The sequence below is a fragment of the Pelobates fuscus genome, chromosome 1 (genome assembly GCF_036172605.1).
Source record: "Pelobates fuscus isolate aPelFus1 chromosome 1, aPelFus1.pri, whole genome shotgun sequence".
NCBI classification, from domain to species: Eukaryota; Metazoa; Chordata; class Amphibia; order Anura; family Pelobatidae; genus Pelobates; species Pelobates fuscus.
The window spans coordinates 5,526,716-5,550,500 of NC_086317.1; positions in this window are offsets into that span (position 1 = coordinate 5,526,716).

The following is a 23,785-nucleotide window of genomic DNA, read 5'->3' on the forward strand; positions in this document are numbered from 1 at the left end:
ACAGTCCGGGTTCGCTCAACTCTACTTTTGACCTGAAAATGAGAGCAGATTTATCGTATGTAGGAAATGATTCTGGCATCCACCATGCAAGAAAATATAAAAATGTATTTCCACGCAGCACAAAGCAGGTCAGGGTTAGTCCCTATCAGAGAATCCCTTCTACTTTCTAACTCTTTATAATAATTGTAGATTATGCTACTACGTACCTATAATCTTAATTTTAATAATGACAGGAGGCGAGTATTTTGCATAACTTTCTTTACTTTATGCCTCCAGCAGCACAAGTCAATCAGAAAATGTTAAACCAGTAACAGGCATCACATCCATATATAAAGCCCTGACAGACACATGACTTCCTCTTTCTTTGATGTGAAAACAGTCTATTATAATTTCAAATAACAGTCCTGAGTAACGTGTAGAACATAACTTGGAACACGACTTGAAACCTTCCAGCTTTATCTTGATCTTTATCTTTATGATGGTTACTCTGAAAAGAACAGAAATACGTGAAAGGTGATGGAAATCAACTGATGTCCACATTAAATCCAGTACAATATGCATCTATATTTATATTGCGTTAATATATTGAAACATTAAACAAACCGTAGTATACCTTAATAATCACCACGGCTGAAACACCCGTCAACCAGATAAGCATCCCATAAATATACTGAAATACCCAAAACCTTATAATTAGACTGTGAAAATGACAACCAGAAAATTAGAATTTCCCAGAGTATAGGGAGGGGAACAGGGAGGGAAAATACTCGCCTGTCATTATTAAAATTAAGATTATAGGTACACTACGTTAGCATAATCTACAATTTTATCACATGACAGGAGGCTTCATATTTTGCATTTTTAAAGCTGTGGTATGAGCGAGAAGGATGCGTGTGTGGTTTGACGAAAATAAATATCCGGAAGTAGTCTATCCGTGTCCAATTCGTCGCTGTAAAATATAGAGGCCCCCCCGTGAAGGCCTGAGAAGCAGCCGTGCGTCGTACCGAATGAGTACCCAAAGCACGTCTCCACCCCCGTTAGCGATAACAACCAATGAACCCATCTAGACGGAGTGTTCATGGTAACTGGCTTGTATGGTTGGTATAAGCCCAGAAGATGTCCTTAATGTGACAAAGTGTTGTCGTGATCTCCATATAACAAAACACCGCTATAACTGCACAAAGACTGGGAAACCGCCGGGAACCGGGTAAGATACAGACGCGAATAGGATTTAGTTCTACAAGACACCGTAGAGATCCTTCCTTCTGGTGATACCGAAAAAAAAACATCTACGTCGAACTCCAGTACATCTGATACCCGACGAAAAAAATCTAAAGTAACGTGACTAGTTCCAAAAAAACCCAATTAAAGTCCCACAACAGTGATACTTTGACTCATGGTTCTGGACTGTTTGATACCCCGGAGAAAGCAGCATATCAAAGGCTCTTGATCGACCGGAGTGTTGTGAATTGTACTATGCGCCATCGAAATAGCGGAACGTATCCCGTTAATGGAACAGTCGGACCGTTCCGATCGGTCCGTAGTAAAAATTATGATAAAGATTCAACATCGAGGTAGATAGGGGTAATAAAAGGATCGCAGTCCTTTTCCATACCCCAGCGAACTCCAGGTGTTCCATGCGGATAAGTTATTTCGGGGAATACCTGTTGTCCATGAGTCCCATAATAGGTCTCTAGTTGGTTGTGATAGTCCCTTGACATACCAGTCTCCCCTGGAAGACACCAATCCACCAACTCTAGACGCTCCTGCATCATCAATAGATGATGTTCTCCTTTAGGATCTGCCCGAAGGCAAGCTAAAACTGAAGAAACAGAGGATGATCCCAATTAAAGACAATCATTCTAGGTGCCACGCTTGACTCCTTTACCTCGGTAATGAGTACTATCGAAGTCCTTGCCATTCTGATCCCAATTTCATAGGTTTGCTCGGATCTCAGGCAGTGAGCTTTCAGCCGATGTCTGGCCCGGTAGTGAAGTGGTCCTGGGAAATAGTCAAGAGGTTATGGAGCCTTTCCACCGTACCCGTCGAATTTCCTTACAAAAAGTCGCTATCGCTGTTGTGGGAAGGTGTAATCCGACTCCTCTGTTCACTATGAATCCCAACAATTCCCGAAACTGTAACATAAATCTTGTTTGTAAACGTAGTCAGGAATTGGACTTGCAAAAGGTCAGCAAGTCGTCTAGGACTGCTACAGCGGATACCCTTTGCTCTTCAGTGCGCCATGACCAGCTTCCGAAACTTCTTGAGGCACCATGTGAAGTGTCCTTCAAATCCAACCTTGCAGACCCCTTTCGAGGAGTAGGTGTCCTAATAGATGTATACCTTCCTTCTTGAGTTGTCGGTACACCCCAAAACCATTGGTTTGGCCTAGGTTGATGACTGGGCGATAGTCTCCTGTCTTCTTCCTTACTACCAAAACAATAGTCCGTCCGGTTGAGGTCCTTGTTCTTTCATCCCTAATTTCAATGGTGTAAAATCCATCTTTAATTGGGCTGTTTTGCACCGTTCTGCGCCCCTGTCTGCCTTGCGTTCCCCAACCTACATATTGCCCTTTGCACCCATTCCTTCACATTGTGAGTTTCTAGAGGTCTTGGGTGGGGTCAGTTCCGTAAAGTATAGAATTTTTACTCGGGGCTGATCATGTCCAGTATTTCATCCTAACTAGTTTTGAGTCCTTCTCCTACACCTTTACGTGGATCCTGGCCTGACCGGGACATAGATATCCCCGCAGTGACACCGAGCTCCCTGGTGAGGACTATCTTGTTCGTTCATAGAGGGCATGGGCATTCCACCCTGAGCTTGTTTCTGACTTCTTTTCCCCGAAGCCGGAAGTTGGCAAAGTGTGCCCGGTGCTCCGGTAAACCCCCTTCGGATTACCCTGGGTGTCGGGTGGTACGTGAGTCAAACAAGATTGTCCAGTGTGCCAAAGGAAACCTTTCTTGCTAGGCAGGTTCTGTCACTTTATCTCTTCCGATGGAGACTCTCCATTCTCTCATGATCTCCAGAGAAGGGGGAGGGATGAAGTCCTCGTCCCCTGATGATGGAGCCTGAGATGTTTAATGGACAGGACGTTCTGAGAGACGGTTCCGCTAAGTTGGGGTGTTCTTTCCCCTTTGGGGAAGCCGCGTTGGGCCCTTACAATGGTGTTTAGGTGGTAAGGTGCCCGACTTGTTAGCCAGCATCTTGGAGAGGACTTCTTCCCCCGGAGCTGCCCTGGCGGCTTTAATCCTCACCTGAAAATCGGTCGGGGGAATTGAGGGAAGTCCGACCTGTTGGTTCACACCCTTTCGGTCTGTGGAGCCAGGATCGTACAACAGTACGCTTATTGCAACTCAGTGTGCCACTGTGTGTAACTGGGGTCACCCAGAATTTCGATCAATGAGCATCCTGCAATGTCGGGACGTAGCCCGAGTATGGGAGACGTGAAAGCCTCCCTATGTATAATCCAAGGGTTCATCCTTATATGTCCTAGAATTGTGGAGTTTGGCAGTATTGTGAGTTCTCCTTCTCGGTTAAGGAAAGGGCATACGGATCCTCCTGTTGAAGCATAGAGGTGTCGGAACACATGCATCTAGTGTGCCCTGGTCTGTGCATACAATGACAGAGCGTACTCTGAAGGTAGAAGCCACTAGCACCGGAGTAAGACTAGCCTGGGGGACACCCAGGTGTCAGGTACGGTAGTACACTTATTGCCACTAGTGGGCCTCCACGTACAACTGGGGGTCACCCAGAATTGTTTCAATCAGTGCCACTTAGAGATTTCCTGGGAGTGGTCTGAGGAGGGGGTCACCCTCAATAAGACCGGGATGAGCGGTCAGTAATGTTGGGACGTAAGCCCGTGTATGGGGAGGTATGGTAGCCTCCAAATTATCCAAGGGGTCACCCTTATTGGATATAGTACTGTGGAGATTTGGCAGCACCGTGAGCTCTCCTTCCTGGTTCTGTCGACATACATGTATCCATTGTGTTCCGGTCTGTACATACGGTAACAGATCGTACTCCGTGGTTATCAGTCCGTCCTAGGGCGTGGGGATGAAACCCCAGTATATATATATATATATATATATATATATATATGTCCCTAGTACTGGAATAGGATTCGCTTGGGGTTCGCCCAGCGTAGGTGGTTCACCCCAGTATATGTATGTCAGTAGGACAGGTACCAGATTCGCTTGGGGGTCACCAAGCGTAGGGGTTTCACCCCAGTATAGGTATGTCACTAGGACAGGGACCAGATTCGCTTGGGGTTCATCCAGTGTAAGGGGGGTCACCCCTGAACCACAATGTCACTTTGGAGAGGTGTCTGCCATGCTTGGGGTTCACCCAGCATAAGGGGGGTCACCCCTGTTAATCACTCCGTTATGCGCCTCCACTACTGTGTCCTGTATCCCTGTGGGGATGGAGTATATCCAGTGGTTGTGAGGTCCAGTGGGATTAGGGAGCTGAGTAAGTTATCAGCTCTATTTAATTTCCCTGCCAGCAGATAGAGTAAAGCATCCACTATGTGCCCACAGCAGGGAAAAGTCCATTCTTAATCCTCCAGATTTACAAGAAAACTTTTATTCCACATGATATTTGTATGTAACATTATAGAGCAAACTGGCAGCAGACCTGAGTACTGCATCCAGTATATGGGAATCACGAACTGGCTAAAACCGAATGGCCGACGTGAATCTCGCGAGAGCCGCGAGATTCAAGATGGCCGCCGTTCGCGCGCGCAAATGCTCCACGTGGTCCGCGATCCCCAAAGCGATCGCGGCCCGCCGTTGCAGTACTGAGTCCACCCGGTACCCCCAGCCCCCTGATATTTGCCCTGAAGTCCTGGCCCCAAAGCAAACAAAAGCGCGATCGCGGTAAAACGCTGCGATACGCGCGAGATTAAATCGGAGAAAGTGCTACAACAAAGTGCCAGCAGAGACAAGTCTAATATAAAAACTTAAAATCGACAGCAAAAATCAGGTTAGAAGGACCAAAGTAATCCCCTCAAAGCAAAAGGAATTAGCAAATTATCATATTAGAGAGACAAAGCTAATACCAACTGTAAAGGCAACTAGCAAATTATCAGGGTAGAAAAGCAAGCCTAATACCAAAATGTAAAAGCAATTTAGTAGATAATCAGGGTAGAGAAGAGAGAGGGTAGCAGGGGACAAATACCACACCATAAACATTCAAATATAACGATAAATGTAATATAAATTAAAACTGTTTGGAGCAAAATACTCTGACCTGTGCCTTGGCTGGTAAGCAGCAAAGAAAGAGGAAATCATGTGACTGTCAGGGCTTTATATATGGATGTGATGCCTGTTACTGATTGGTTTAAAGTTTTCTGATTGACTTGTGCTGCTGGAGGCATAAAGTAAAGAAAGTTATGCAAAATATGAAGCCTCCTGTCATGTGATAAAATTAAATGTTGCACTTTGATCTAATCTCACTCTGCCACACCACAAAACACACAAAGGCGTTTCTCCCTTCAATAGTCATACCGAAGAATCGATTTCAGCATTTATGTTGTGAGCTGTTCTAATCAAGAGAGAAAATGTGTTTCCTGAACACAGACTATGACTGTTACTCTGTTAATCCTGTTGGTGCTGTGCAAGGTGACAGGATCCATTATATCTGGTTTCAGTTATGTGAACCGGAAAATAGAAAAAGATTGTCCGGTACTTTTACCAACTCAATACTATTTACTGAAAACATTATAGTCACCAAAACCCTTAATTAAATCAATGCAATACAATTTCTAGATAATACAACTAATTAACTACACCAAAACCATATTATTGCAACATTTACTCAATGGTTTGTAGACATAGTTCTGTTAGGGGGGTTCTGTGTCTGCTTACGAGCTGAGTATTGGAAATCTATTAACCAGTTATGTTGGTGAGTAGAGCACACTATGTGGACCAGGCGGTTTAGAGACATCTTCCCAGACAGTTGTTTAGTAGGGGGATGTAGACTTTAGGTTCTGGGTGTTGTGCATGCTTTAATTTGGTTATCTTGGGGATTGAAGCACAATATGTAAACTCGGTTACTCGATGCAGTAAACATGTGACAAGCCAAACGTTTGTGTGTTTGCAGATCCATCAGCAGCTAATGAATGCCCACGCTAAGGCAATATATAAATATATTATAAGTATGATGTAGTGAATAAATTTGCTGGTGAGAAGCCCAACTAAACCATGACCCCCAGGACATTATTTCAGGTACTTAGAATCTATTTTTATGACTCTCACTTAAAGACTCAGCTATATACTGCCCACATTTTATCTATTCCCTGTCAGAAGCGAGCACATAGCAGCCTTCGTTCTCACCATCAACCACAGAACACACAAAGGCATTTCTCCCTTCAATAGTTATACTGAAGAATCAATACCAGCATTTATGTTGCGAGCTGTTCTAACCAAGAGAGAAAATGTGTTTCCTGAACACAGACTATGACTGTTACTCTGTTACCGGTAATCCTGTTGGTGCTGTGCAAGGCAACAAAATCCATTATATCTGGTTTCAGATATGTGGAACAGAAAATGGAAAAAGATTGTCCGGTACTTTTACCAACTCAATACTATTTACTGAAAACATTATAGTCACCAAAACATCTAGATCAACCAATGCAATATCATTTCTAAATAATACAACTAATTAACTACACCAAAACCAAAGTCTTCTTAAGTACCATAATTTTGAAAAACACCAATAACTATATGAACCTACTACCTCTAGCAGGAAGCAGGTAACTTTATCAACACAATACATTCACCCAAACTTTACTCCGCAGACGTGGCCAAAATAGTAAAAAACAAAAAGTTAGCATTTAGTAATTATAAAAAAAACCAGAGTGAGGAAGACAGATTGACCTATAAGATTAGGCAGAAAGAGGCTAAGCAAGTTATAAGAGCTTCCAAATCACACACAGAAGAGAAAATAGCACAGTCAGTAAAAAAGGGGGACAAAACTTTTTTTAGATACATAAATGAGAAAATAAAAGTAAAACAAGGATTAGTTAGATTAAAAACAAAAGAAGGAAGGTATGTAGAAGAGGATAAAGGTCTAGCTGACTGCCTCAATGAATATTTTTGTTCAGTATTTACAGATGAAAATGAAGGAAAGGGACCTCAGTTAAGAAAAAGGATAAATGAGTCATTTATTACACGTGAGTTTACAGAGGAAGAGGTTCTATTTCAACTGTCAAAAGTAAAGACAAATAAGTCAATGGGACCTGATGTAATACACCCAAAGGTATTGAAAGAGCTTAGTGGTGTACTAGCAAAACCATTAACAGATTTATTTAACCAATCATTGTTAACAGGAGTAGTCCCAGAAGATTGGAAGTTGGCGAATGTTGTGCCCATTCACAAGAAAGGTAGTAGGGAGGAGTCGGGCAACTATAGGCCAGTAAGCCTTACGTAGTGGGGAAAGTGATGGAAACCATTTTTTACTTCAGGGAGATCATGCCAAACTAATCGTATTGATTTTTTTGATTGGGCAACTAAAATTATAGATCAGGGTGGTGCAGTAGACATTGCTTACCTAGATTTCAGTAAGGCTTTTGACACTGTTGCACATAGAAGGCTTATCAATAAACTGCAATCTTTAAGTTTGGATTCCAATATTGTTGAATGGGTAAGGCAGTGACTGAGTGACAGGCAACAGAGGGTTGTAGTCAATGGAGTATATTCGAATCTTGGGCTTGCCACCAGTGGGGTACCTCAGGGATCTGTACTTGGACCCATTCTCTTTAATATTTTTATTAGTGATATTGCAGAAGGTCTTGATGGTAAGGTATGTCTTTTTGCTGATGTTACTAATATATGTAACAGGGTTGATGTTCCAGGAGGGATAAGCCAAATGGCTAAGGATTTAGGTAAACTAGAAAAATGGTCAGAGTTGTGGCAACTGACATTTAATGTGGATAAGTGCAAGATAATGCATCTTGGACGTAAAAACCCAAGGGCAGAGTACAGAATATTTGATAGAGTCCTAACCTCAACATCTGAGGAAAGGGATTTAGGGGTGATTATTTCTGATGACTTAAAGGTAGGCAGACAATGTAATAGAGCAGCAGGAAATGCTAGCAGAATGCTTGGTTCTATAGGGAGAGGTATTAGCAGTAGAAAGAGGGAAGTGCTCATGCCATTGTACAGAACACTGGTGAGACCCCACTTGGAGTATTGTACGCAGTACTGGAGACTGTATCTTCAGAAGGATATTGATACCTTAGAGAAAGTTCAGAGAAGGGCTACTAAACTGGTTCATGGATTGCAGGATAAAACTTACCAGCAAAGGTTAAAGGATCTTAACATGTATAGCTTGGAGGAAAGACGAGACAGGGGGGATATGATAGAAACATTTAAATACATAAAGGGAATCAACACAGTAAAGGAGGAGACTATATTTAAAAGAAGAAAAACTACCACAACAAGAGGACATAGTCTTAAATTAGAGGGACAAAGATTTAAAAATAATATCAAGAAGTATTACTTTACAGAGAGGGTAGTGGATGCATGGAATAGCCTTCCAGCTGAAATGGTAGGGGTTAACACAGTAAAGGAGTTTAAGCATGCGTGGGCATTAGTATTATTATGCTTTATATATGGCATAAATCAGATGTTTAATCACTACAAACCACCCTTGTGTCAGGGTCTTACCTGAGTTGGGAGTCTGTAGCGCAGATATGTTGCTCACCCTTGCAGATAGCCACAGGCCGAGGTGGTCAGGTAAGAATTCACCTGGCCTGTGGGTTTGTGCACGGGGGCTGTGCAGGATGCAGTACCAAATACGCAGGACAGGCAAGGACTGAACCAGCAGGAATGTCGAGGGATAGCCGAGGTCAAAGGATGCCAGAGGTCAGGAACAACGAGGAGTAGCCGAAGTCAAGGGATGCCAGAGGTCAGGAACAATGTAGTCAGAAGCCGGGGTCAATAATACGAAGCAGATAAACAGGAACACTGGTACAAAACAAGATCAGAGGATCACAGGATCAAAGACTTGACACTGAGCACAGGGCGAGGCTGGGTTTAAATACCCTGCTGACGACTGATCAGGAACAGGTGAAACACAGCCAAGTCAAGGTGCAGCCCCCAGTGTAGTATCCATGCCAGGATGAACAGGACCAGAAACAGTAATCACTGTAAAAAGCTGCTGTGACTCAGAGGTAGCAAGCAGGACCAGGACTGAGAAGTTCCCCAGTTCAAGTCCCTTGTTGGGAACTCCAGGAGCGACCACGTCTGGCTGGCTGTCTAACTGGTGAGAACCGTGACAGTACCCCCCCCCCCTTTAAAAACGACCTCCGGGCGTAAGTAGGTTCTCCATTGTAATAATACACCTCTCCAGGGTCACTATCAGAATCCAGTGAGTCCCCATAGTCAAAGTCCTCAGTGTGGAATCCCTTAATTGCTTGGGATTTCCCAGTACCAGCTTCTGGTACGGCTGAAGAACTGTCCAGGTTTTTTAGGTTCCGGGTACAGGTGGCAAGCACTTCCACAACTTCGGCAGGAGCAGTGTTCGTAGCTAACAATGCTTTTTCGAACATTTCAAGGTCTTCTTTACGGACCGTAGTGCCATTAGAAGCAATGGCACAATCCACAGGTAAATCCTTTTCAGGTGGGCAGGAAGTAGTGGTGGTACCACAGGAAGTAACTTCGGCAGTAGATGCAGGCGGCTCTGGAGCAGGGGTTGTAGTTTTTCCCATGGAAGCCAAGCATGGGCAAGAATTACGGCTCCCATGTAGCCTTTTAGGCTGGTGTGCGGTGTACACATGACGAAGGAAATTAGTACCCAGTCGGAGAGCTGGAGGTCTAGGAGGGCGAACAGGACAAAGCGTGATGAAATGCCCTTCTTCTCCACAGTAATAACACAGGCCATGGCTTCTCCTTCGGTCCCTTTCCCTAGGTGTCACTTTGCAGTGGACAAGTCCTAATTGCATAGGTTCCTCAGGGTCAAGTGGAACATAGGATACCTCTGGAGTTTTCCTGGGAACTGGATCATAAGGGGGCATCACTGGGGTGTAGTGATGGTACTCGGTTCCTTGGTTACGAAGACTCCGCGATTTTTTAGTACGTGGAGCTAGCTTGGGCACAATCATCTTGCATTGTGAGTCCATAGCAGTACAAAAGGATTCCCAACTGACAAGAACAGGACTCTTCGTCTGCAACATTTGGTGAGCCCAAACTTTGATGCGTCCAGACAACAGGTTGATAGCCGCTCTGACCTGGATGAACTCTGTGGCATATGTCCGAGGCTTTAAAGAAAACAACACCTCACAATCCAACTTGAATGACTGAAAGGACGTGCGGCTACCATCAAATCGGTCGGGCATGATGACAAACGGTTCCGGATAAGCTGGTTCCGGGGCTGGATGTACTGCGCCTTTAAGAAATAAAATTTCTTGCTGCAGCTCCGAACAATCTGGGCCAGGCTGGACACTTGCTGGGGCGAGGAGGGTGAGCACATCTCTGCGGACTCCATATTGGTCAAGTCTTTTGTCAGGGTCTTACCTGAGTTGGGAGTCTCTAGCGCAGATATGTTGCTCACCCTTGCAGATAGCCACAGGCTGAGGTGGTCAGGTAAGAATTCACCTGGCCTGTGGGTCTGTGCACGGGGGCTGTACAGGATGCAGTACCAAATACGCAGGATAGGCAAGGACTGAACCAGCAGGAATGTCGAGGGATAGCCGAGGTCAAAGGATGCCAGAGGTCAGGAACAACGAGGAGTAGCCGAAGTCAAGGGATGCCAGAGGTCAGGAACAACTTAGTCAGAAGCCGGGGTCAATAATACGAAGCAGATAAACAGGAACACTGGTACAAAACAAGATCAGAGGATCACAGGATCAAAGACTTGACACTGAGCACAGGGCGAGGCTGGGTTTACCCTGCTGACGACTGATCAGGAACAGGTGAAACACAGCCAAGTCAAGGCGCAGCCCCCAGTGTAGTATCCATGCCAGGATGAACAGGACCAGAAACAGTAATCACTGTAAAAAGCTGCTGTGGCTCAGAGGTAGCAAGCAGGACCAGGACTGAGAAGTTCCCCGGTCAAGTCCCCTGTTGGGAACTCCAGGAGCGACCACGTCTGGCTGTCTGTCTAACTGGTGAGAACCGTGACACCTTGGACTTATGTCATAAAACAAGCATTTATAAAACAAGTACATCTTGAATCTTCCCCATTTTAACACCACCTGACCCACAACAAAAACATTTTTTAAAGCACAGTAACCAGTTACCCATAAAGCTATGACACTTTATTGCTCATTCGAATGTTCACCACTGAGGACATGCATCACCAGTTGGGAAACCTTGCCCGAAAATAGGCTCATACCGACCGTTATAATAGTGAGCATTAGACACGATATAGCATTAGACACAACAAATCTATAACACCTGTAAATCATGACAAAGCCGGACAGTCACTCCAGCTCGATTCCTCTAACCCATAGATGTAAAACTCGCAGGCCATGGCGAGGGAGCACTGAGTGTAAGCTCTCCCTGCTCAGCTTCCTGCAGTGAATCCGGGAGCCAGAATCACATTCCGGCTTCCAGCATCACTCTGCGGTGCACGAGGGAGCTGAGCAAGGAGAGCTCAAAATCAATGCTCCCTCGCTGCCTATTCGCCCCCGTGCCTGCTTGAATGTACACCTGCCCATCAGCCCCACTAGACACCAGGTAAGAAATACACCCAGCTCTCCCAAAGGTAGGGAGGCTGGGTGGATTTAAATTGAAATATATTTTTTTTAAATGTGATGGGGGGAAATGTGTGTTTGGCTGTCTCTGTGTGTGTATGGCTGTCTGTGTGTGTATGGCTGTCTGTGTGTGTTTGGCTGTCTGTGTGTGTTTGGCTGTCTGTGTGTGTATGGCTGTCTGTGTGTGTATGGCTGTCTGTGTGTATTGCTGTCTGTGTGTATTGCTGTCTATGTGTATTGCTGTCTGTGTGTGTGTAATCTGGCAAATTTCAATGTGCAAACATGGAAAAGGGTAAAGTCCTACATTTGACCCCTGTAAGTTTGAAAAAACCCATACAACCTATACATTGGGGGCACTGCTGTACTCAGGAGATGTTGCTGAACACATATTGGGGTGTTCTTTGGCAGTAACCCTTAACGTTTTCAGTACATGTATTTTTTAATTGTTATGTGTGTCAAAAAAATCACTAATTGTTTTTTATTTATTTTTATTTGGCATAGATTGGTGGTAAAATGGTTGCATGAAAAGAGTCAAAGTACCCCAAGTTTAATGCTTTAGGTTGTCTTCTTTTAAAAAAATATATACATGTGAAGGGTTATTCGGGGATTCCTGACAGATATCAGTGTTATAATAGAAAATCTCCCCATATATGTACGTTTGGATGTAGACAGGAGGATCAGTGTAATCTTCTTTATCCCAGCAATTTAACTTTAAGGGAAAGAAGATAAAAGAACATAGTGTACCACTTTAAAAATATAGTAAACACTTTATTGTCTGCACTTACAACATGCAAGAAGATTAAAAGCCCATCAGGTATTGTTGTGAACTTCTTGGTAGATCTCCCAGTCAGAAATGCAGGAAACCAAGTTGAAGAAACACGAACAAAATAAATTGAAACTTAAATAAAATCAAAAGTCCGTGAAATAAAGTGTTCTTTGCCGCCCTACGCGTTTCGTCCTACGACTTCGTCAGGGGCATCCTGGTCAAATATTAAGCAAATGGAATGCGATGAGGAAAATGTGGAAGCTTTATGGGTAAATATCTGCGTTGGGCAAAATGCTTGTCTGGATCTTGTTAAAAAAAAACAATGTTGATCTTTTGACCAACATTCAAGTAGGTGAGCACTTGGGAAATAGTGATCACAATATAGTGTCCTTTGAAATAAACTCAAAAAACAACCAAAAGCACATGGGGAATACTAAAACATATAATTTTAAAAAGGCCAATTTCTATAAGTTAAGGGCAGCTTTACACTATATTGACTGGCATAAACTGTTTAGTGAAAAGAATACTGAGGATAAATGGATCATCTTCCAACAAATATTAGGAAGGTACATTTCTCAGTATGTACCATTGGGTAATAAATATAAAAGAAACAAAGTGAAACCAATGTGGCTTAGTGGGAAAGTGAATAAAGAAATTCAAAATAAGAAAACTGCATTCACAACTTTTAAATCGGACAAATCAAAGGCATCCTATAAAAGATATAAGGAAGCCAATAATGTGTGATTAGATACGCAAAACTTAAAAATGAAAAAAATATAGACAAAGAGAGCAAAACCAACCCCAAAGTATTTTTTAAGTACATACAATCTATAAAAAACTAAAGAATACGTTTTAGGTACACTAAGAATCAGGATGGGCGTGTTAGTTAATAAAGACCAGAAAAAGGTAGAAATTTTTGATAACTATTTCTCCTCCGTATATACTAAGGAAGAACCTATGGCAATATTTATGAAAATGAATGATGCAAAAAAACATGCTGGAAATTGTAATTGGTTAACTGAAGACAAGGTGCTGCAGCAACTAAAGAAAATTAATATAAACAAAGCTCCAGGGCCTGAAGGTATTCACCCACGAGGAACTAAGTGTGGAAATAAGTGAACCTCTGTTTTTATTCTTTTAAGATTCTTTTCTTTCAGGAAGTGCTCCGGAGAATTGGAGGAAGGCAGATGTGGTTCCTATATTCAAAAAAGGGTTTGAAATCCTTGCCTGGAAATTATGTGAGCTTAACTTCTGTGGCTGGGAAAGTATTTTAAAGCTTATTAAGGGATAATATTCAAGAATTCCTTAAGAAGAACATGGTAATCAGCAGGTCATGTCAAACTAACTTGATTGCGTTCTATGAAGAAGTAAGTAGAAGTATAGATCAGGGTGTTGCAGTGGATGTGATCTATTTGGATTTTGCCAAGGCGTTTGATACAGTTCCACTCAATAGATTTGTTTTCAAACTCAAGGAAATCGGTCTAGATGAAAATTTTTGTTCTTGGTTAGAACATTGGCTTAAAAATAGAGTACAAGGAGTTGTCATTAATGGTACATTTTCAAGCTGGACAGAGGTGGCAAGTGGTGTCCCTCAGGGTTCTGTTTTGGGTCCCCTTCTATTTAACATGTTTATAAATGATCTTGAAAAAAACATTGAAAGTCATGTTTCAGTGTTTGCAGATGACACAAAACTGTAAAGTAATACAATGTGAGCAAGATATTACTTTTCTGCAGAGGGATTTAGATAGACTGGGGGACTGGACACTCAAATGGCAGATGAAATTTAATGTAGAAAAATGCAAAGTTATGCACAAGCAACGTATACCCTTAATGGAAGCGAATTAGAGAAAACACACAAAAAGGACTTGGGAATTGTTATAGACAACAAACTATGCAACAATGTGCAATGCCAATCAGCAGTGGCTAAAGCAGTAAGGTATTGTCATGCATGAAAAAGGGCATTCATTCTTGGGATGAGAATCTAATTTTGACTCTTTATAAATTGCTGGTAAGACCACATCTTGAATATGCTGGGCAAAGAAGGAAATTCTGGCACTAGAAGGAGTGCAGAGGCGGGCTACAAAATTAATAAAAGGTATGGAACATTTTAGCTATGAAGAAAGGTTAACACATTTAAACCTCTTTAGTTTAGAAAAACGTAGCCTCAGAGGGGATATGATAACATTATACAAATATATCCAGGGCCAGTACAAACCATTGTGTGGAAATCTATTCACAAACCGGACTTTACATAGGACACGAGGTCATGCGTTTAGACTGGAAGAAAGAAGATTTCGTCTAAGGCAAAGGAAAGTTTTTTTTTACCATAAGAACAATAAGGATATGGAATTCTGTGCCTGAAGAAGAGGTTTTATCAGAGTCCGTACAAATATTCAAGGATATAAATTTACAATGTAGGGTAATAGCTTCTTGATCCAAAGATTAATCTGACTGCCATTCTGGGGTCAAGATGGAATATTTTTCCTAGTTTGTTTCAAAATTGGAAGGGATTCAAACTGGGGTTTTTGCCTTCTTTTGGATCAAAAGCAAAAAAACAAATGTGAGGAAGGCTGAACTTGATGGACACAAGTCTATTTTCAGCTATGTAACTATGTAAAAGTGGGTCTAGATCAATGATTCAATGAGTAATATTTGCATGTCATTAACGCAAGTCTTAGTGTTTTTAAAACAGGTCACATGATGTACAGCCGACATGAATGATACCATTGCATGCTATCACTCCTGGAGATTTGATGATATAAGACTTTGCAAGACAAGCGCTTGTTACATCGATCTTACGTAAAAGGGGCAAACTGCAGCTGATCAAGGTTCCTCATCAAGGAGCTTAATCAATTGTTGAAAAATGTCTGGATTTTTATGAGGTTTAATATTGCAGACAATGTCTTCATATTTGAATTTTTAGATGTTTTTATGTTTTTAACATTTGATATATGAGTGTTTTTGAAAAGTTATCATTTTATAAGTTAATCCAAGATTATTAAATTAATTAATTGGGATTATTAAATCAAGGTTTAAGTTTAGGAACCAAGTATTATTGGGAAGTATCCCCATAAGTATATGTTAAGATGATATCAAACATATCCTGGATAGATACTGGCCCCTCATCTATCAAGATCAGCACCTCAAGGAAGTCCTGACACCGCATGTGTACCTCACGGCCAGAAGAGGGCGCAACCTAAAAGATCTACTGGTACCAAGTCACCTCTCCCTACCAAAAGTTGAAAATACATGGCTAAGAACTCCAGCAGTCGGCACATTTCAATGTGGCCGCTGTAAGGCATGTAGATATATCCGGAAAAAATCAAAAACGTTCTCGGATTCCTCAAATACACAGACACATGAGGTTAATACTTTCTTCAATTGTCAAACATCAGGTCTGGTTTACCTTCTAACCTGTAGTTGTAATCTCATGTATGTTGGAAAGACCTTTAGACCTTTTAAAAAATGAATTCTCGAACATGTGAATTCAGTGAACCCCTCCAGGCACATCGATACGGTCATCTCTAGACACCTCAAATTGAGACATGATGGCTCAGCACATGGCCTACGCTTTAATGGTATTGAAAAAATTAAACTAGGCCCTAGGAAGGGAGACATTGACAGTAAATTACTCCAAAGAGAGAGTTACTGGATCTTTACATTAAAAACCCTCTCCCCATTTGGTCTAAATGAAGGATTTTCATATACCTCCTTTATATGAACACACTGAATATCTCTTTTCTACCTACTAGAGCTGAGTGGCAATTCTTTCTCAATAGACACTCTGTGTCAGTTACGTATGTGTATCCAAGACAAATTCTGAGTGTATTCACAACTACAATCATTACGATCTGGGCTGTATTTTCCTCTAGGTTAGCCTTTGTCGTATGACTCCACACATGTTCAAGCAAGCTGTATTAACAATACATTAAAGCATTACGTGTAATCTGTACAATTTGTAAATATGTATATATAATAATTCTTTCTAATTTTTGAAAAACCGTATCTCTTTGGGTCCAATGGCCATCTGTCCTATTACATAGCGTTCCCTTCACCCCCCATGTAAACCACACTTTACTATGCTATGAATATTTATATATGTTATTCATGCTCTAGTTACTATATGAGCTAAATTATAGCTATGCTAATGCGGGGTATCAGAAGTTCGGCTTGAGTTACTATCCCTATATCGATCATGCACTGTAATATAGAAGTGATTCCCATCACCTCGATCAGTACTAGAAGATCGACAACTAAATCTCTATTCATATATATACGTAAATCCTATGGAATGTTTATTGCCTAACTGGAACCTTGAATAGATATATATCAATCTGGATAACCCGTAAACCCCTGGGAAGCCGTGGCTGTTATGGAACTAATACTGGGTACATTATTCCTAGTGACAGTAGCTGTATCAAGCTTTCATAGCTAACGCTATATTCAACGATGTGCTTGGGAACGAACTCGATCCTTCCCAGCACTCAGCTGGTTAAGAAAAGCCGTGACTGTCTTGAATCGATTGGATACATAGTCCCTAGTGACAGCAGCTAGGCTAAGCTTCCACAGCACTGTGCACTGTGTGTTAGATGTGATTCTATTATTTATTATCATTATCCCCTTTTTTGATTACACAGCTATTATATTTATTTTTCTTCTATTTTCCAGCAATATACTCAACCAGTCTGGTTTATTCCAGCTCTTTGAGCATTCTGTTTGTTCTTATGTTAAGATGATGTCCAGAATTAGTCTGTTAGTCACTTGCTTGAGAAAGTGTTTTAGTTCTCATACTGTCCAATCAAGCATTTATGTAACAGCTAAACGTCTATAAATTTTGACAATAAACCTGATTTTCAATGGGAGTGGAATAATTTTGATTACAACTGTATATATATATATGTTAATATTCTATGTATTCTATAATTAGCTGAATCTGCTTTACTAAACTTTACTTTTTATAAAAAAGAAAAACAGTTTAGTTACTAGTTTAATCCTAGCATCTTTTGAACTAAACACAATTAAAAAAAACAAATCCTTGCCAAATTTAAACCAGTTTCACTTAGTTCACCAATAGTGATGTCCCGAACTGTTCGCTGGCGAATAGTTCCTGGCGAACATCGCTTGTTCGCGTTCGCCACGGATGGCGAACACATGCGCTGTTCGGTCCGCCCCCTATTCGTCATCATTGAGTAAACTTTGACCCTGCCTGTACCTCACAGTCAGCAGACACATTCCAGCCATTCAGCAGCAGACCCTCCCTTCCAGACCCTCCAACCTCCCTCCCAGCATCCATTTTACATTCATTGTGAAGCTGCATTCTTAGTGAGAGTAGGGACAGTGTAGCTGCTGCTCATTAGATAGGGAAATTGATAGCTAGGCTAGTGTATTCAGTGTCCACTACAGTCCTGAATGACTCATCTGATCTCTGCTGTAAGGACAGCACCCCCAAAAAGCCCTTCAGTCTGCTTTTTTTTTTTGTGTAATGTAATTGCAGTTGCCTGCCTGCCAGTCAGCCTGTGTGTCAGGCTCACAGCATATACTGTGCCCACTTGCCCAGTGCCACCACTCACTCACTGGTGTCACAATAGCTTGCATTTATAGTCAATCTTTCTTTTATTAAAGAATTTTCAAGGGGTACAGAATAAAGGTAGGGGTATACATGTTAATTCACTTATACATTATACAGGATTAACTTCGTCAACATTGAACAGGTAAATATTCAGTCCCGATATGCATCGTGACACACTGTATGTGTCTATGCATAAAAATCTCTTGAACATCAGTCTTATGTGTCATTCCCTGTTACGGGCTCGGCCTGACTAACTGAGGTAGGATTTTCCCATCTGACCATGTCACACAGTTATCCCTTCACATCCCAACTTGCAGGGTCCGCCTCCCGTGTCTGTTCTGTCTCGGAAAAAGGGCTGATATTCAAATTAGGCATTGTGAATCCCTGTCTCCGCCCACCATGTGCAGTTATCTTTTTATAGCTTGTCCCGTTGTCAGAGATACTTGCTAGGGTGGAGCCCCTTACCCCTATACTAACGTTTAAAGGCTGCAATCTTTGCTTAGATTTTGTTTGCGTGGGAAGGGTAACACGTTGTCATGACGTACAGGATAATAACATAAATTCAGTATTAAGCAATAGGTATTACATGTATAAATACAACAATATAGACATATATAATAAATTGGTTCCATAACTCAGGAGTTTGAAGAATACCGCTTCTACTACCGGTGTGGTTGTCATGGGCAAGTCAGGTCTTGCTACATTGTCTTCCGTCTCCTTCCTCTACCCATGCAGTGGTGGCTAAGCTCCCAGGGGTATGGGAGTCTAGGCCAGAGCGTCTCCTGGGACTGAAGTTGTCTGTTGTTGGTTTCTGTGGGGGTTGTCATACGTCTGGTCGGTCACTGTCATGTTCTCGGACGCATGGAGTCCTTGTGGTTCAGTCATACGTATCGGTCTACAGAGTATCCGCGGACCTCGGGGTCCGAGACCTCGGCATGCCTCTCCGTTTCAGCCAGTGCGCCCTCGTCCAACTGTGTATGCTTACCATGTGTCTGAGTTAGCGGCTCAGCCGTAGTCGAGTGCATTTTGGGCTGTGGAGTGTGGGGAGCTAAGCAACATGTATAGTTGTAGGCTATTGCGGTACTGGCTAACCGTGGTGTGTGGAGACATGTAGGTACAAGAGGTGAGGTAGGGGGGGGGGGTTGGGAGGAGAGGGGGGGGGGGTTCTCAACCCGAGGTGATGACGGACGAGGACTCGTCCCTAAGTCTCCCCAAGCATCCAGCCGAGCGCACCGAGGGTTCCCAGTCTAATCGAAGGAGCTTAATATCCCTTATTGTCGCTCGACCTAACTTCACTGTAAGCCAAAGGGTAACATGTACCCTAGCTACCTTCAAGATATGTACATTAACCAGGGTGTCCAGGTTTGTAGATAACGTTCTGTGGTTCCGTGTAGTGAAGCTGTCAGCTGTTCCATCCCGTGGATCACCTCCACTTTGGCCATCCATTCCTGTGGAGAGGGTACCAATGCTGTCCTCCATTTCATAGGGATGAGTGATTTAGCAGCGTTTAGCAGATGTTTAGTTAGCGATTTTTTGTATTTTGATATGGTATGGATATCGACGTGACAATAGCTTGCATTTAAACAAAAAAAAACAACTTTTTTAAATGTAGTATAATAGCAGTCAGTTTCCTTCACTAGTGTGTGTTTCAGGGCCTGCCAGGGCACAGTGTCACACCAGTGCAACTCATATCTGGTGTAACAGTAGTGTACATAAAAAAAAAAAAAAAAAAAAAAAATACAATTTTGACTAATAGATTGAATAGCAGTTAGTTGTCTGCCAGCGTGTGTGTCAGGCTCACAGCGTATACTGTGCCCACTTGCCCAGTGCCACCACTCACTCACTGGTGTCCTAATAGCTTGCATTTAACAAAAACAAAACCTTTTTCACTGTAATATAATAGCAGTCAGTTTCCTTCACGAGTGTGCGTTTCAGGGCCTGCCAGGGCACAGTGTCACACCAGTGTCACTCATATCTGTTGTCACAGTAGCTTGCACGCATAGTACCACTAATCGAAAAAAAAATGACAGGCAGAGGCAGGCCACCCTGCAGGGGCCGTCGTGGTCGTGGTTCTGTGATTCCCTTTGGCCCTAGAATAATGCCCAGTGTTCAGAGGCCACGTACCCTGAACTTAAAAAGTTCTGAGGACATAGTTGACTGGCTAACACAGGACACCCAATCTTCTACAGCTTCCGCTCGGAACCTCGACGCACCATCCTCCTCCAGCTTAGCTTCGGGCACCTCTCAAGTTACCACTCGCCCGCCTGCCGCCACCACCAACACTAGCACCACAACCGCTTCACTTGGTATGTCAGAGGAGTTATTTACACATCAGTTGGAAGAAATGAGTGATGCGCAACCATTCATGCCAGAGGATGTAGATAACAGGGATATGTCTCAGTCAGGCAGCATTACACACGTACGGTGTGATGATGATGATGTTGTACCCACTGCTGCTTCCTTTGCTGGGTTGTCAGATACAAGTGAAGCGGTTGATGATGACGATGCGTCCGTGGATGTCACGTGGGTGTCCGCTAGAAGAGAAGAAGAACAGGGGGAAAGTTCAGATTGGGAGACAGAGAGGAGGAGGAGGAGACAAGTTGGAAGCAGGGGGAGGTCATCGCAAGGAGCTAGTGGCACAGTCAGACAGCATGCATCGGCACCCAGGGTCAGCCAGACAGCACGTCAATCAACGCATGCTGTTGCCACGACCAGAATGCTGTCATTGCAGAGCTCAGCAGTGTGGCATTTTTTTTAGTGTGTCTGCCTCTGACAACAGCGATGTCATTTGCAACCTGTGCCAAAAGAAACTGAGTCGTGGGAAGTCCACCACCCACCTAGGTACAACTGCTTTGCACATGATCGCACAACACAAACGCCTATGGGATCAACACATGAGTAGAAGCCAATGTCACAAAGTCACCCCCTTGCCCGGCGTCTGACAGCTGGCTTGACTGAACTCTTAGCCCGCCAGCTTTTACCATACAAGCTGGTGGAGTCTGAGGCGTTCAAAAAATTTGTAGCTATTGGGACACCGCAGTGGAAGGTACCCGGACGAAATTTCTTTGCACAAAAGGCAATCCCCAACCTGTACTCGATTGTGCAAAAGGAAGTAATGGCATGTCTGGCACACAGTGTTGGGGAAAGGGTCCATCTGACCACTGATACCTGGTCTGCAAAGCATGGTCAGGGCAGGTATATCACCTACACTGCGCATTGGGTAAACCTGCTAACGGCTGCCAAGCATGGAATGCGTGGCTCTGCAGAGGAGTTGGTGACACGGCCACGACTTGCAGGCAGGCCTGCTTCCACCTCCTCTACTCCTCCTACTCCATCCTCTTCCATAACCTCCTCGGCTGAGTCCTCTTCTGCTGCGGCATCTTGCTCCACATCAACGGCACCCCCCCAGCTCCCCAGGTACTGTTCCACATCCCGGATACGGCAGTGTAACGCCGTCTTGGGGTTGATTTGCCTGAAAGCAGAGAGTCACACCGGACAAGCACTCCTGTCTGCCCTGAACGCACAGGTGGATCAGTGGCTGACTCCGCACCAACTGGAGATCGGCAAAGTGGTTTGTGACAACGGAAGAAATTTGTTGGCAGCATTGCATTTGGGCAAGTTGACACATGCATGGCACATGTGTGTAATCTGATCGTACAACGCTTTGTGCATAAGTACCCAGGCTTACAGGACGTCCTTAAGCAGGCCAGGAAGGTGTGTGGCCATTTAAGGCGTTCTTACACGGCCATGGCGCACTTTTCCAATATCCAGCGGCGAAGCAACATGCCAGTGAGGCGCTTGATTTGCGACAGCCCGACACGTTGGAATTCAACACTCCTAATGTTCGACCACCTGCTCCAACAAGAAAAAGACGTTAACGTGTATTTGTATGACCGGGGTGCTAGGACAGCCTCTGCGGATCTGGGAATTATTTTGTAGCTCGGCATCCAACCTTGTGCAAATGGGGTCTTTCATGCTGTCGTGCCTGTTGAGGGACCCTCGAATAAAAAGGCTGAAGGAGAACGACCTGTACTGGGTGTCCACGCTACTAGACCCCCGGTATAAGCAGAAAGTGCCTGATTCGACTAAAAAAGGCCTGATGAGGGGGGCTACTTAACACACCACACACACCTATCTGGTGGCACATTAGATTGCACGCGCAGTGCCCCAAATTTGAAGTAGGAGGACCGACCAAGCATGTTTTTCCATCTCCCGCTTCCTAAAATCGATGCCTTATATACACGTCCCCTGATAGGGGACGTAACAGGGATTAAACTGATAGGAATAGTACTACTTAACACACCTTATAATAACTCAGAGAGAGGCAACGCAGAGAGAGGAGTCTGAAGAAGAGGAGTCAGAGGAGGAAGGTGGCTTTGAGGAGGTGGAAGACCAAACACAGCGGGTGTCCCAGGGGGCTTGTTGTCACCTTTCGGGGACCCTTGGTGTTGTACGTGGCTGGATGGAGGAAGAGACCTTCAAAGACATCAGTGAGGACAAGGAACGGGACATGGCTAGCTTGGTATCCAACCTTGTGCAAATGGGGAGTTTGCGGTTGTGCAAATGGACTGTTTGCGGTTGTTTGCGGTGCGTTAAACGGGGAGTTTGGTCTGTCACTGTGAAGCGGGCGTAACCCTTACACTACCTGATCGATACAACATCATACCTGATGTTTTAAAGCAGGTTATTCCAAACAATTTAGGAATGTTAGGTGATTTATGCCCTTTATGGATTAAAACCAGACTCTGCATCAACTATGCAATTTTCCATGGGAGTTTTTCCATGGATCCCCCACCGGCATGCCACAGTCCAGGTGTAAGTCCCTTTGAAACAACTTTTCCATCACTATTGTGGCCAGAAAGAGTCCCTGTGGGTTTTAAAATTCGACTGCACATTGAAGTCTATGGCGGTTCGCCCGGTTCGCCCGTTCGCAAACCGAAAATTTTATGTTCGCGACATCACTACCCCCAATTAACCCACAGACCCAGCTCAATCAGTACAACACCAATTAACCCACAGACCCAGCTCAATCAGTACAAACCCCAATTAACCCACAGACCAAGCTCAATCAGTACAAACCCCAATTAACCCACAAACTCAGCTCAATTAGTACCTATCACAATTAACACACAAACCCAGCTCAATTATTACAACCCTCACAGACCCAGCTCAATTAGCACAACCCCCAACTAACCCACAGACCCAGCTCAATCAGTACATCTGTGGTGGAATCTCGGTAAAAATAAATTTAGTAGGCCGAGATTACCACGTGGCATGTGTACGTGCATATACTGGTGTATCGGTCGGTTGGTTGCACGTGGCAAAGATACGATCAGTAGTGTACGGAGCACGTGCGGGAATACCGGATGTAGTATTCCCCTCCTCCATTGTGCTGGGCAAGCCATGCGGTCAAACAGGAAGTTAGTTCTTATTCGTTTGATTGGGTAAGAGAATGTGTGGGTGGAGCTACTTATGGGTGGAGTTACATGCTTATATAAGGAGCCTACACTATTGTCCGGGGCTCAGAACTTGTTGTATTTTGGTGACATTAGTCCCTCTGAGTCCCGATCAGTGAACCGAATAAAGAATCTCTTCCTTCCTGAAGAAACCTGTGTCCATCTCTCTGTGCTTGGCTTCCGTCAGTTTCTCCGGTATCATTTGGTGCATTGGCCGGGAAGCTCATCGTTCAACGGTATCTGAGAAGCAGAGGCGTGAGATGGTCTATCTTTGCCCACGTTCTCTACGGCTGCACCCC